This window comes from Sus scrofa, chromosome 5 (assembly GCF_054392235.1).
Source record: "Sus scrofa isolate SSC_HxYL_T2T_F1_AM1 chromosome 5, Sscrofa_HxYL_maternal_Yorkshire_Landrace_v2.0, whole genome shotgun sequence".
Taxonomy (NCBI): Eukaryota; Metazoa; Chordata; class Mammalia; order Artiodactyla; family Suidae; genus Sus; species Sus scrofa.
The window spans coordinates 27,091,136-27,103,882 of record NC_139387.1 but is presented as its reverse complement, the minus strand read 5'-3'; the positions used below and the strand labels follow the sequence as shown (position 1 = coordinate 27,103,882).

General features: G+C 44.3%; 1 long non-coding RNA gene and 1 other non-coding gene across 2 annotated transcripts; one reads left to right on the top strand and one right to left on the bottom strand.

Moving 5' to 3' along the window:
- Positions 1-236: 236 nt before the first annotated feature.
- LOC146403293 (U6 spliceosomal RNA) lies at positions 237-343 on the bottom strand. Its single transcript, XR_014804699.1, has one exon. It is a non-coding gene; the product is annotated as a U6 spliceosomal RNA (small nuclear RNA).
- A 5,114-nt stretch (positions 344-5,457) lies between these two features.
- On the top strand, positions 5,458-11,983 carry LOC146403292 (uncharacterized). Its single transcript, XR_014803437.1, has 3 exons — positions 5,458-5,515; positions 6,284-9,702; positions 11,089-11,983. It is a non-coding gene; the product is annotated as an uncharacterized LOC146403292 (long non-coding RNA).
- Positions 11,984-12,747: the final 764 nt, after the last annotated feature.

Here is a 12,747-nt window from a genome sequence, read left to right as displayed (position 1 = left end):
AGAAGTTCCTGCTCTGCTCTGGTGCAACAGGATTGGAGGCATCTCTGTAGCACCAGGACGCAGATTCAATCCCTAGCCTGGCACAGTGGGTTAAAGGATTCTGTGTTGCTGCAGCTGCAGCATAAGTTGCACCTAAAGCTCAGATCTGATCCCTGGCCCAGGAACTCCATATGCTGCAGGGCCACCAAAAATGGGGGGGGGGGGGGAAATTCTGCTGTACTACAAAGTGATTCAGTAAAAACATGAAACACTTCACAAATTTATGTGTAATCTTTGCCCAGAGGCCATGCTAATCTTCTCTGTATTCTTCCAGTTTTAGTATATGTACTGCCAACGTAAGCACTGTTTGTTTGTTTTTTTGTGGCCACACATGCAGCATGTGGAAATTCCCAGGCCAGGGATTGAACTTGTGCCATAGCAGCTGCCTGAGCCACAGCAGTGACAACATCAGATCCTTAACCCACTGAGCCGTCAGAGAACTCCCAATGGAACTTATTTTGTATACAGATTTTCTTTCCCTAAAGGACCATTTACTGCACCTTATAGATACCTACCATCACCACCACTGATTGGGCCAGGGGTTGTGACACTAATAATATCAGTCCACATTCTCCCTACTTCCATTCTAATGGAAATTTTTATTTGTCCGAGGTATTTGTTTTATTTGCTTAGGTATCTGTATCCAAATGGGGACACTTCCTCCTCACCCTAAGGGTATTAACCTTGATTAGTGTAAGTTAATCATGATCATCTTGCCGTTTCCCTTGTCAACTCTGCCAATGAGATGCCAAGGGGATATCTGCTAGAGGCCTTCTGGGAAAGTTACTCTTAAAAAAGAACACGTGGGGAGTTCCCGTCGTGCCGCAGTGGAAACGAATCTGACTAGGAACCACAAGGTTTCAAGTTCCATACCTGGCCTCGCTCAGTGGGTTAAGGATCCGGCATTGCCGTGAGCTGTGGTGTAGGTGGCAGATGCAGCTTGTATCTGACATTGCTGTGGCTGTGGTGTAGGCTGGCAGCTGTAGCTCCAATTTGACCCCTAGCCTGGGAACTACCATATGCCACAGGGGCGGCCCCCCCCCCAAAAAAAAACACAACACATGATAGGTACCGTTCATTTCCTGTATCCTAGTGTTGCCAACCCTGGAAGCTGTGACACATGACAACTTGGAATCATGAAGGAAGCCAACTTGAAAGGAAAAGCCAACATGCTGAGAATGACAAAAGTGAAAGAGGGACAGATCCTGGGTCCTTGATGAGGTCATTGGGGACATGCCCTATCTCCATATTTTTGTTATATAAGACAAAGTTGAAACAACTTTGCGATTTTCTGTTACTTTTAGCCAAGAGCTAAAAGGACATGTCTGACTTGAGTAGCCAATCCCTAGGCTGGCCAGTTGAACACAAAAAGGTACAAGATGTCACTCAATCACATTAATGTCAAGAACGGAGCGAAGGTCCACACAGTTCAGCTTAAATCTAGACCCATTCTTTAGCTACAGTCAGAGAGACTACAGTCTGAGGCCTAATCCCAGTATGTGTCCTATTTGTGGCATACCAGGAAATTTTCCCCCCTGTTGCAATTACTACCTTTAGCTCAAAGAGTCTATTTCTTGTAGCCAAGTGAGTCTGATTAAAGCGGTTTGGAAAATTTAAGTACCTTGGAATCCCACTTCCTTAGAGAAAGAGACAGACCCTGTCACCTTTAGCCAAAACAGCATAATAGGTGCATTATACTGCATTTCACCTGTCTAGCTACCCCTATAACAAAAAACAAAAACAAAAAAAATCATGCTTCTAAAGTCAAAATTTACAAAAAAAAAAAAAAAAAAAAAAGGGAGGGGGGGGAGTTCCCAATATGGCTCAGCAGTTAGCGAACCCGACAAGTATCCAAGAGGACTCAGGTTTGATCCCTGGCCTCACTCAGTGGGTTAAGGATCCTGCATTGTCGTGAGCTGTGGTGTGGTTTGCAGACACGGCACAGATCCAGCGTTGCTGTGGCTATGGCTTAGGCCATCAGCTGCTGCTCAGATCTGACCCCTAGCCTGGGAACCTCCATATGTGGCAGGTGTGGCGCTTAAAAAACAAAAACAAAAACATGCAAATACTTACCTGAGAAGCGTCATTCTCTCTTGTATCCCTCGCATTCCCTTTCCACCCTCCACCACTAGGTAAATTTCATCCGTTTCTGGTTTATTCTTCCAATATATGTTTTTGTAAAAAATGAGCAGATACCTGTATATTGTTGCCCCTTATTTCTTACTCCAAACATAGCATACTATTTATTCTCTTTTGCTCTTTGCTTTTTCTCACTAAAGAGTAAATTTTTTTTCTTTTTCTTTTTTTTCTTTTTTTTTTTTTAGGGCCACACCCTCAGCATATGGAAGTTCCCAGGCTAGGGGTCAAGTCAGAACTGTAGCTGTCAGCCTACACCACAGCCACAGAAACTTGGAACCCAAGCCACATCTGCAACCTACACCACGATTCACAGCAAGGCTGGATCCTTTAACCCACCGAGTGAGGCCAGGGATCGAATCTCATTCTCATGGGTACTAGTTGGGTTCATTACTGCGGAGCCACGACAAGAACTCCCTGAAGAGTAAATCTTGATTTTCACTGAAACCACTCTACAAAAGCTGCCTGATATTCTATTATGGGTATAGTTCTCTGCTATGTATATCCAATCTGTCTCCTACAGTATTCATATTTAGGTTAGCGCCAACGTTTTGCAATTACAAAAACACAGCAATATATAATCTTATGCATGTGTAGTTTTATATCATTGGAGATATTTCTTCAGGATAAATTCCTGCAGAAATGGATCAAAGGGTAAACTCATATGTAGTTTTCTTAGATACTGCCAAATTCTCTTCTGCAGACAAATACTGTATGATTTCATTTATATGCAATCTAAAAAAACAAAACAAATGAACAAACATAACAAAACAGAAACAGTTGTAGGTACAGGGAACAAACAGATGATAGATACCAGAGAACAGGGTGGAGGGAAGAAAGAAATAGGTGAGGGAGATTAAGAGATACAAACTTACAGTTGCAAAATGAATGAGTCACAAGTATGAAATGTAGCGTGTGTGGGAACATAGTCATTAACTGAGAATTATCTTTGTGTGGTGACTTACCATATCATAACCAGGCTTACTGCAGTGATCATTTTGAAATGTATAGAACAAAATCACTGTGTTGTATCAGAGGGAATGACCTACTGGTGTGTCAAACAGACTTCAAACACATACAAACAAACTTATAGAAAAATAGATCATATTTGTGGTTACCAGAGACATATGAGAAGGAAGGGGAAATTGGATGAAGGCAGTCAAAATGCACTACAAACTTCCAGTTATAAGATAAATAAACTAGGGGGAGTTAACTGCGTGGATCAGCGGTTAACGAACCCGACTACGATCCATGAGGATGTGGGTTCAATCCCTGGCCTCGCTCAGTGGGCTGAGGATCCGGCATTGCCAGGAGCTGTAGCGTAGCTCGCAGACACAGCTCTGATCCCTTGTTGCTGTGGCTGCAGTGGAGGCCGGCAGTGGTAGCTCCAATTGGACCCTTAGCCTGGGAACCTCCATATGCCATGGGTGCGGCCCTAAAATAGCAAAAAAATAAATAAGAACTAGGTATGTAAATATACGATATGGTAACTATATTTAACACTGTTGTACATGAAAATTGTTAAGATAATAAGTCCTAACAGTTCTCATGACCAAAAAAAGTGTTTTTTTCTATTTCTTTCATTTCGTATCTATATGAGATGATGGATGGTCACTCTTGTGATCATCATTTCCTGTTGTATGTAAGGCAAATCATTATGCCTTAAACAAACACAGTGCCGTGTGGCAATTCTCTCTCAATAAAACTGGAAGAAAATTAAAAATGAAAATAATTAGTGATGATTTTTTAATTAAAATGTTTAAAATGCAACTACCATAGCCATAATTCATGTCTGTCTTTATATCCTAAAATGCTTCTTTTCCCAAAAGAATTTTATGTGGAAGCCCAAGAACTATAAGCACCCCTTGCACTCACAGTTTTCCGTACATGGTTTGGGAACCACATGGATTTTCTGTTGGGTTTGGGGAGGTTTGTTTTTTGTTTGTTTGTTTGTTTGTTTTGTCTTTTGTCTTTTTAGGGCCGCACCCACAGCATAGGGAAGTTCCCAGGCTAGGGGTGGAATCAGAGCTACAGCTGCCAGCCTACGCCAGCGCCACAGCAACGCGGGATCCGAGCCGCGTCTGCAACCTACACCACAGCTCACAGCAACACCGGATCCTTAATCCACTAAGCAAGGCCAGGGATCGAACCCACAACCTCGTGATTCCTAGTTGGATTCATTTCCACTGCACCACGATGGGAACTCCTGGTTTTTGTTTGTTTTTGGTGGGTTTTTGTTTGTTTCTTTGTTTTTTGCAGCTGTGCTTTGAATCATGTGGTTCAGAACCTGGAAAAAGGCATGGTGCATGTCCAAAACGTGTCGTCAGGCTGGCTGTCACCCCACAGCCAGCTACAGCAGAGACATGCCCTGAGAATAACCACTCAAGTTTATACCCACACAGCCCTGTTATTATCTTTGTCTCAAAGAAGGGGTGCTATGTTTATCTTCCCTACAAAGTGTATCATAGTTTCATTCATGTATTTTCATCCTGTTTTAAAAAAAAAATGTTTCCACTTTTGGAAACTTTGGCACAAGGAAACAAAGATATGCTAAACCTGTGGGTATGAAATGAAATGTCACCAAGAGATACACGCAAGGAGGAGACAGCAGAGAACAGCTATTCCCTGGGTCTGACTCCATGCACACTGCCAGTCCCAAGAAGCTCAGGGATATTGAATGAGTAGAGGGAATAGAAGGCACAAGGGGAGTTCCCGTTGTGGCGCAGTGGTTAACGAATCCGACTAGGAACCATGAGGTTGCGGGTTCGGTCCCTGCCCTTGCTCAGTGGGTTAACGATCCGGCGTTGCCGTGAGCTGTGGTGTAGGTTGCAGACGCGGCTCGGATTCCGCGTTGCTGTGGCTCTGGCGTAGGCCGGTGGCTACAGCTCCGATTCAACCCCTAGCCTGGGAACCTCCATATGCCGCGGGAGCGGCCCAAGAAATAGCAACAACAACAACAACAACAAGACAAAAAAAAAAAAAAAGAAGGCACAAGGCTTTAACCCTCACTTTGTTCTTAGCATCCTCAGAACCCCAGGCAAGAAAAAGCACATCTGTCAATGGGCAAAGACTGTGGAACCAGCCACAAGACATAGCTCCTCTTTGAAGGAGGTAAACAATTCAATGCCTTCCTCTTCCACCTCCTCAAAGCCCACTCGCCTGGCTGGCTGTCAAGGAAGTGCCTCCAAGCCATGACCTATGGATGGTGGAAGAAAACATTCTGTTCACCCCAGCCCATCACCTGACCACTGTTCCCCACATATGCTCATCTCTTCTGTCCTATTTTTTTTTTTTTTTTTTTTGGTCTGGCTTTTTGGGGCCGCACCCGCAGCATATAGAGGTTCCCAGGCTAGGGTTGAATCAGAGCTACTGCTGCCGGCCTACGCCACAGCCACAGCAATACAGGATCCAAGCCATGTCTGCAACCTGCACCACTTCTCACAGCAATGTCAGATCCTTCACCCACTGAGCAAGGCCAAGGATCGAACCCACAACCTCATGGTTCCTAGTTGGATTCGTTTCCACTGCGCCACAACGGGAACTCCTCCTCTCTTCTGTCTTTCCTTCGCTTTCTTTCTTACCCTTCACTCCTCCATCCCTTGGCCGCCTCACCAATCATCCGCTTGCACTTTGCCAAGACCACTGTGGGTCCTCCCTTTCCTCAGCTTGCAAAGGCTGTGCAGCATATTGGAAATAGCACAGGCTCTGGACTGAAAAAGGTTAGGTTTGACTCTTGGCTCTGCATTAATAAGCTTTATGACCTTGATACATTGTAATAGTCCCTCTAGAAGTTCCTGTTGTGGTGCAGTGGTTAACCTATCCGACTAGGGACCATGAGGTTGTAGGTTCGATCCCTGGCCTCGCTTGGAGGGTTAAGGATCCAGCGTTGCCGTGAACTGTGGTGTAGGTCACAGACGTGGCTCGGTTCTGGCATTGCTGTGGCTGTGGTATAGGCCCTCAGCTACAGCTCTGACTAGACCCCTAGCCTGGGAATCTCCATATGCTGTGGGTGCAGCCCTAAAAAGACAAAAATAAATAAATAAATAATAGTCCCTCTAGGTCTCTGTTTTGTCATCTATAAATGGGGATGGTAAGATCTACTTTGTAGAGTTCCCATAGGATTCATAACGATGGTTTTGGTATCTGACACAAGAGTAGCTCAATAAATAATAACTGGTAGTGGTAACAGAAGAAGGAGAGAAGGAACTTCAGCCTCTGACAGAAAAACACCATGGAAGGAAGGCCAGAAAGCTAGCTTTATACTTTATATTTTTTCCGTCTTCTAATCTATGCTTCCTTACTTTAAAAAGAAATTATTTTGCAGGTCTTTTCCAATATCAAGATTCTATTTTTTTTTAATGGCCACATCCACAGCCTATGGGATCTGTTCCTGGGCCAGGGATGAAATCCAAGCCACGGCTGCAGCAATACCAGATCTTTAACCCACTGCGCCACAGCAGTCAAGGTCTTAACCCACTGTACCACAGTGGTAACTCCTAATATTTTATTTTTAATGGCAAAAATTAAAATAAATAGATGTGTGTTAAAGGACCATGATGTGAAAAGAAGGTCAAAGAAGACTTCTTTAGATGAAGCAGATTGAATTAAAATCTGTTGAAAAAATAATCTTTCGATTTTTCTTGTTTTCCCTTCCTTCACACAGTCTTGCCAGCGGTACCACTGTGTATATGATCCGAGGGAGCAGCAAGCGGAGTTCCCTTGTGGCACAGCGGGTTAAGGATCCTGCACTGTCACTACAGCAGCTCAAGTGGCTGCTGTGGTGAGGGTTTGATCCCTGGCCCAGGAACTTCCACATGCCACGGGTGGGGCCCAAAAAAACAATCAAAGAGCAGCAAGTGACCATCATTCCTCTAAGTAATCAGAGGCCTCTGAGGCTCTTTTCATATAAGTGCATATATGAGTTATTAAATAATATTTATGCCTCAAAATTTTGATGTCAATGCTTTGTTATTCTCTAAACCTTTGGATGATCCTCAAATCATTAGATTTCAGTGGTGTCTGATGAACACTGACTGTCATTCTCAACGATGGGGCCCCATTCCAGGGAGCTCATCAGCAAAAGATCAGGCTGAGATGGTTTGCCTTCTAGCTTCAGTATCTAGGAAATTCATTTCATTGAAACTGAATTAATTCCATGCAACCCAGCTACATGCCGTCCTGGGTACGATGACAGCCTTCAACGGGAGATAACAAGTTATCACTAGGAAGTCTCCTCCTACCCAGCTTGTCTCCTCTGGACATGACCTCCTGCGAAGGTTTGTAACCTGGTCCATGAGATGTGCTTTGTGGGTTCATGAACCTCTTGAAATTGTATTCAGTTTTATATGCATATGAATTCTTCTAGATAGAAGACATGTAGCCTTCATCACCTTCTCAAAGGGTCCATGACCCTCAAAAAGTGAAGGACCACTGCAATAAGATATTAAGTCGTGGAGTTCCCATCATGGCTCAGCGGTATCTATGAGGACACAGGTTTGATCCCTGGCCTCATTCAGTGAGTTAAGGAGCCAGCATTGCTGTGAGCTGAGGTGTAGGTTACAGATGCAGCTCAGATCCTGTGTTGCAGTGGCTGTGGCATAGGCTGGCAGCTGTAGCTCCAATTCAACCCCTAGCCTGGGAATTTCCATATGCCATAGGATCGATCCTAAAAAGAAAAAGAAAGAAAAAAAAAACAATTAAGTCATGCTTGGCATGCAGTATTGTTTTTCTATTGCTTAAGTATCAAATCACCATAAATGTAGAAACTTAAAACTAAGTTACTATGCTACATACAGTACTGCAGGTTGGAAGTCTGATATCATCTCTCCCGGCTAAAACCAAGGTGGTGGCAGGGCGGCATTCCCTTCTGGAAGCTCTAGGGGAAAACCCCTTTGCTTGCTCATGCAGGTTGTTGGCAGAATTAGTTCCTTGTGGTTGTAGGACTGAGGCCCCCATTTCCTTGCTGGCTGTCATCTGACTGCTGTTCCCACCTTCCAGAGCCTGCCCTCTTGGACATGGCCCTCTTCTTCCACCTTCAAAGCCAAGGTCTGTGACCTTCTCAAGCTTCGAGCCTCTCCTGCCTCTTCTTCGGTCTCATTTCTCTGACTCATTTTCCTGGCTTTCTCTTCCAATTTTAAAGGCTCATGTGATTACAATGTGATTACAGTTGCCCCACTCGGATGATCCAGGATAATCTCCCTATTTTAAGCTTCATAATCTTAATTCCTCCTGCCAAGTCTCTTTCACCATATAATTTAACATATTCACAGATGCTAGGCATTAGGGGACCATCGTTCTACCTCCCACACCTTTCTAGCCACATTTGTGCTGCTTGCTCCGTTCCAAGCACTGAGAAAGTGAGGCTGGTGACCTGCCCCCTTAGCAAATATTGTGGGTGGCAATGTTTGTCCTCAACAGCTTCCATAGTCTTCTTTTAGTTGCTAATTAGCAAAGTACCACCCAAGCCCTCACCCCCAATGAAAGATCCAATGCACTTGGGCCCCAACAGCTCCCCACTCCTCTTGCTCCTCAGACCAGGCTGTGACCTCCCACTCCAACTTTTCTTCTTTCAAAAAAAAAAAAAAGTAAATAAAAGTCCACATTTACTGTCCAGAAGGGATCTCATAAAATAAGTCGCTCTAAATTGCTAATGACTGGAGGTCCCTGGTGGCCCATCAGTTAAGGATCCAGCCTTGTCACTGCTCTGGGGTGCCCTCAATCCCTGGACAGGGAACATCTGCATGCCGAGGTGTAGCCAAAAAAAAAAAAAATTGTCAAAGACAATAAGCAATGACCCTTCCCTAAAAATCTTACAGAAAAAAAAAATAGATGCAAAATTGTTTAAATCGCATAGAACAGGTATCACTAAATGTAAAGTGCCATTAAAGTGTGTCCATCGCTTGTGAAACAACTTCTGCTCACCCACATTCTCTTTGTTTCCTTCTACCCATCAGCAATCAACCCACCCTTGGCTGTACCTTGGGGAATGTCATTCATCCCTCTCCCTTCTCGGAGACTCATGTTTTACGCCAGAACATTGGCCTCAGCTCAGCTCACAGCTCTTGGAAACGTCGTAGGTCTGCCTGTTGTTACGCTTACAGAGATCTGGGGCAGGAGGCTGCATGACAGAGGGAAACAGGTACCACCTTCAACGGTCTCCTTTGCAAAGGAGATTTGCCCTAGACATTTCCTCATAGCATCCTTGATTTTTAGAAGTAATCCCTGTGAGAAGTTCCTGCTGTGTTGCAACAGGATCAATGGCATGTCTGCAGTGGCAGGATGCAGGTTCAATCTCTGTTGTCCAGCCTGGCACAGTGGGTTAAAGAATCTTGCATTACTACAGGTGCAGCATAGATTGAAAATGTGGCTTGGAGCTGATCCCTGGCTGGGGAACTCCAAATGTCGTGGGTCAGCCAAAAAAAAAAAAAAAAGGAGGAAAGAATCAATATGGGCCTTGGTAATAATTGCCTTCATCAGTATAGATGGTCTTTTATATTTTTTTTTCTGCTTTTTTTATGGCATATGGAGGTTCCCAGGGTAGGGGTTGAATCAGAGCTACAGTTGCTGGCCTACACCACAGCCACAGCAACGCAGGATCCAAGCCGCATCTGCAATCTACACCACAGCTCACACCAAGGCCAGATCCTTAACCCACTGAGTGAGGCCAGGGATCGAACACATAACCTCATGGTTCTAATCGGATTCATTTCTACTACACCACAACAGGAACTCCTAGATGGTCTTTTAAATATTTAGTTTAAAACGAAATTAAGCAGCCAATCTAAAAAGTTACAAACAAAAAAAATTGTTCAGAGCTTGAAGCCTGGCTTGCCTAAAAACCCTTTCCTCTCTCTCTTCTCTCCCTCTCTCTCAAGTGTGTATACACACATACACACACACACCTAAAATATTAAAACTGTTTTGTCGCTGATAGACCATTTTGTTTTCAAAACTCAAAGTTTTCCACTGTCCCTTTCATTAAACCATCTCCCTGACACAACAGACGAAATGGTGGCCTCTTCCATTTCGGGAGCTCGCCAGGGTGGCAAAGGGCACATCACATTCTCTCATGGTTGTTTTGATGTGGAACTATTTATTTCAAGGTCTGAAAGATAAAACATCCATTCTCCTACACCCTCTCCCCAAGCCCGTCACTTTTATCCTCGGGGGACAGGTAGAACCTACGTCCTTCTCCTGATCCTTCTATCCCAGCTCTGATCTCTCCCTCATCCCCCTCCCCACACCTCAGTCACCTCCAAAGGTGATTCCCACCGAGGGAAGGAAGCTTCAGCCTCAGGGGCCTGCACCTGCAAGGATCTGGGAGTGTTGGGAGAGGGTGAGAGTCCCAGTGAGCTGGTAAAGCAATCAGAATGCATTTCTTTTCTTTTTCTTCTCTTCTTTTTAAAATTTTATTTTTACTTTTTTATTTTTTTATTTTTTATTTTTTTTTTTTTGGCCGTGCCCAAGGCATGTGGAAGTTCCGTGCCAGGGATGGAGCCCAAGCTACAGCAGTGACAACATTGGATTCTTAACTCACTGAGCCACCAGGGAACGCCAATGATTTTTTTTTTTTTTTTTGATACCAAAAGCAAAGACAACAGAAGCAAAAATAAACAAGTGGAACAACATCAAACTAAAGTAGTTCTGCAAAGGAAACCATCAACAAAATCAAAAGGCAACCTATGGGGAGTTCCCGTCGTGGCACAGCGGAAATGAATCCGACCAGGGACCTTGAGGTTGTGGGTTCGATCCCTGGCCTCGCTCAGGGGGTTAAGGATCTGGCATTGCTGTGAGCTGTGGTGTAGGCCAGCAGCAACAGCTCTGATTCGACCCCTAGCCTGGGAACCTCCATATGTCCCAGATGAGGCCCTAAAAAGACAAAAGACAAAAAAAAAAAGGCAACCTATGGAATAGAAGAAAATACTTTCAAATGCTATATATGATAATGGCTTAATATCCCAAATATTTTAAGAACTCATACAACTCAATAGCAAATAAAATAAAACAAAAACAAAACCAATTTGATTTGATTTTAAAATGGGCAGAGGAGCTGAATACAAGACGCTTTTTCCAAAGTACATGCACAGGGACATGACGAGGTGCTCAACATCACGGAACATCAGGGAAATGCAAACCAAATCACAATGAGCTACCACCTCATGATGTCCATATTCCTTAGGGGTGTTGTGATCTGTCCCCACATAACCTCTTCACCCTCCTCTCTCACCACTCCCAACAGCAACATTCTTCTCTCATGCGTTCATTCAGCAAGGATTTATGGAGCCTCCACTGTATCCCTCCCACCATCAGCTACATCCATACCTGTAGTACCTGGACAGCCGATGCACCATCCTGCCTCCCTGCCTGTGCTTTCCAACTGCCTGGGCCCCCCTCTTCTAGCTCCACCTTCACCCAGCCCACCTGGAAAACTCTCTATTCTGCAACACAAATCAGGTGCTACCTCCTCTCTTTCAAGCCTTCTCTGCCCTCCAGGTGGAGATGGCCAGTCTGCATCTCTGTCCTACCTCATGCATGCTCTTCCACTGTCCCTGCAGCCTACATGGCACTTACTCGTTCGTATATCTGTCTTTACCTCCCTACTTTTAACTCCTTGAGGTTAGGGCTTATCTAATTCACCTTATCTCTCTAACAGCACTTAGTACAGAGGCCAATAGTAAAAATTCAATCAAAGGAGTTCCTGTTGTTTTTCGGCAGGTTAAGAACCCAACTTAGAGTCTCTGAGGATGCACGTTTGATTCCTGGCCTCACTCAGTAAGGATCCTGAGTTGCCACAAGCTTCAGGTAGGTCATAGATCCGGTTCAGATCTGGCATTGCTGTGACTGTGCCTGGCAGCTTCAGCTCTGCTTTGACCGAGCCTGGAAACTTCCATATGCTGCAGGTGCGTCTATAAAAAAGAAAAGAAAAGATTTTTTCAATAAAATTTTGTTGTCTAATTTCTAAGATCTTTCCAGCTCTAAAATTCTGTGATTCAGAATTCTGTGTGATCAAAAAATAACAATTGGGAATATGTCATACATTCACACCCCAGGCACACAAAACTGTATATTTGGATTTTCTTATTTGGGATTTTCTTAAATATCCTGCGGGCAGCAGGCAGCAATCGCAGATGCCATGCCAGTGCTGGCGCTCTCCTGGCTCATCTCAGAGTCCTATCTCCTTTATGGGTGTTAAGTAAACGTTAGCTGTTAACTCACTTCCTTCCTGATCTGTATCTTTATTTCTGTAATCCTATGCAAGGCAGGGGAAAGGATTCCTTGAGTGTCGTACTGCCTCTTGCCACGAGAGGGCAACAGGGATTCCACGCTTGTGCTAAAAACCCTTCTGGCCACCAGAGGGCCCCCAAATACCAGTTTAATGGCGGCCAGGATGTAATTTCTATCAGGTGCATTTCAGAATCACGCTTTCTTTATTCCTTCTTCCTGAAAAGTGAAACATCTCCCACAGGTGAGACAAATACCTGGAAATTGTCTAGAGCTATACGTTACTTTGCTCAGAAAGTGAAAACATAGGAAGAAAGAGGAGCAACGCTGCAAACTTTATATACATTGGTT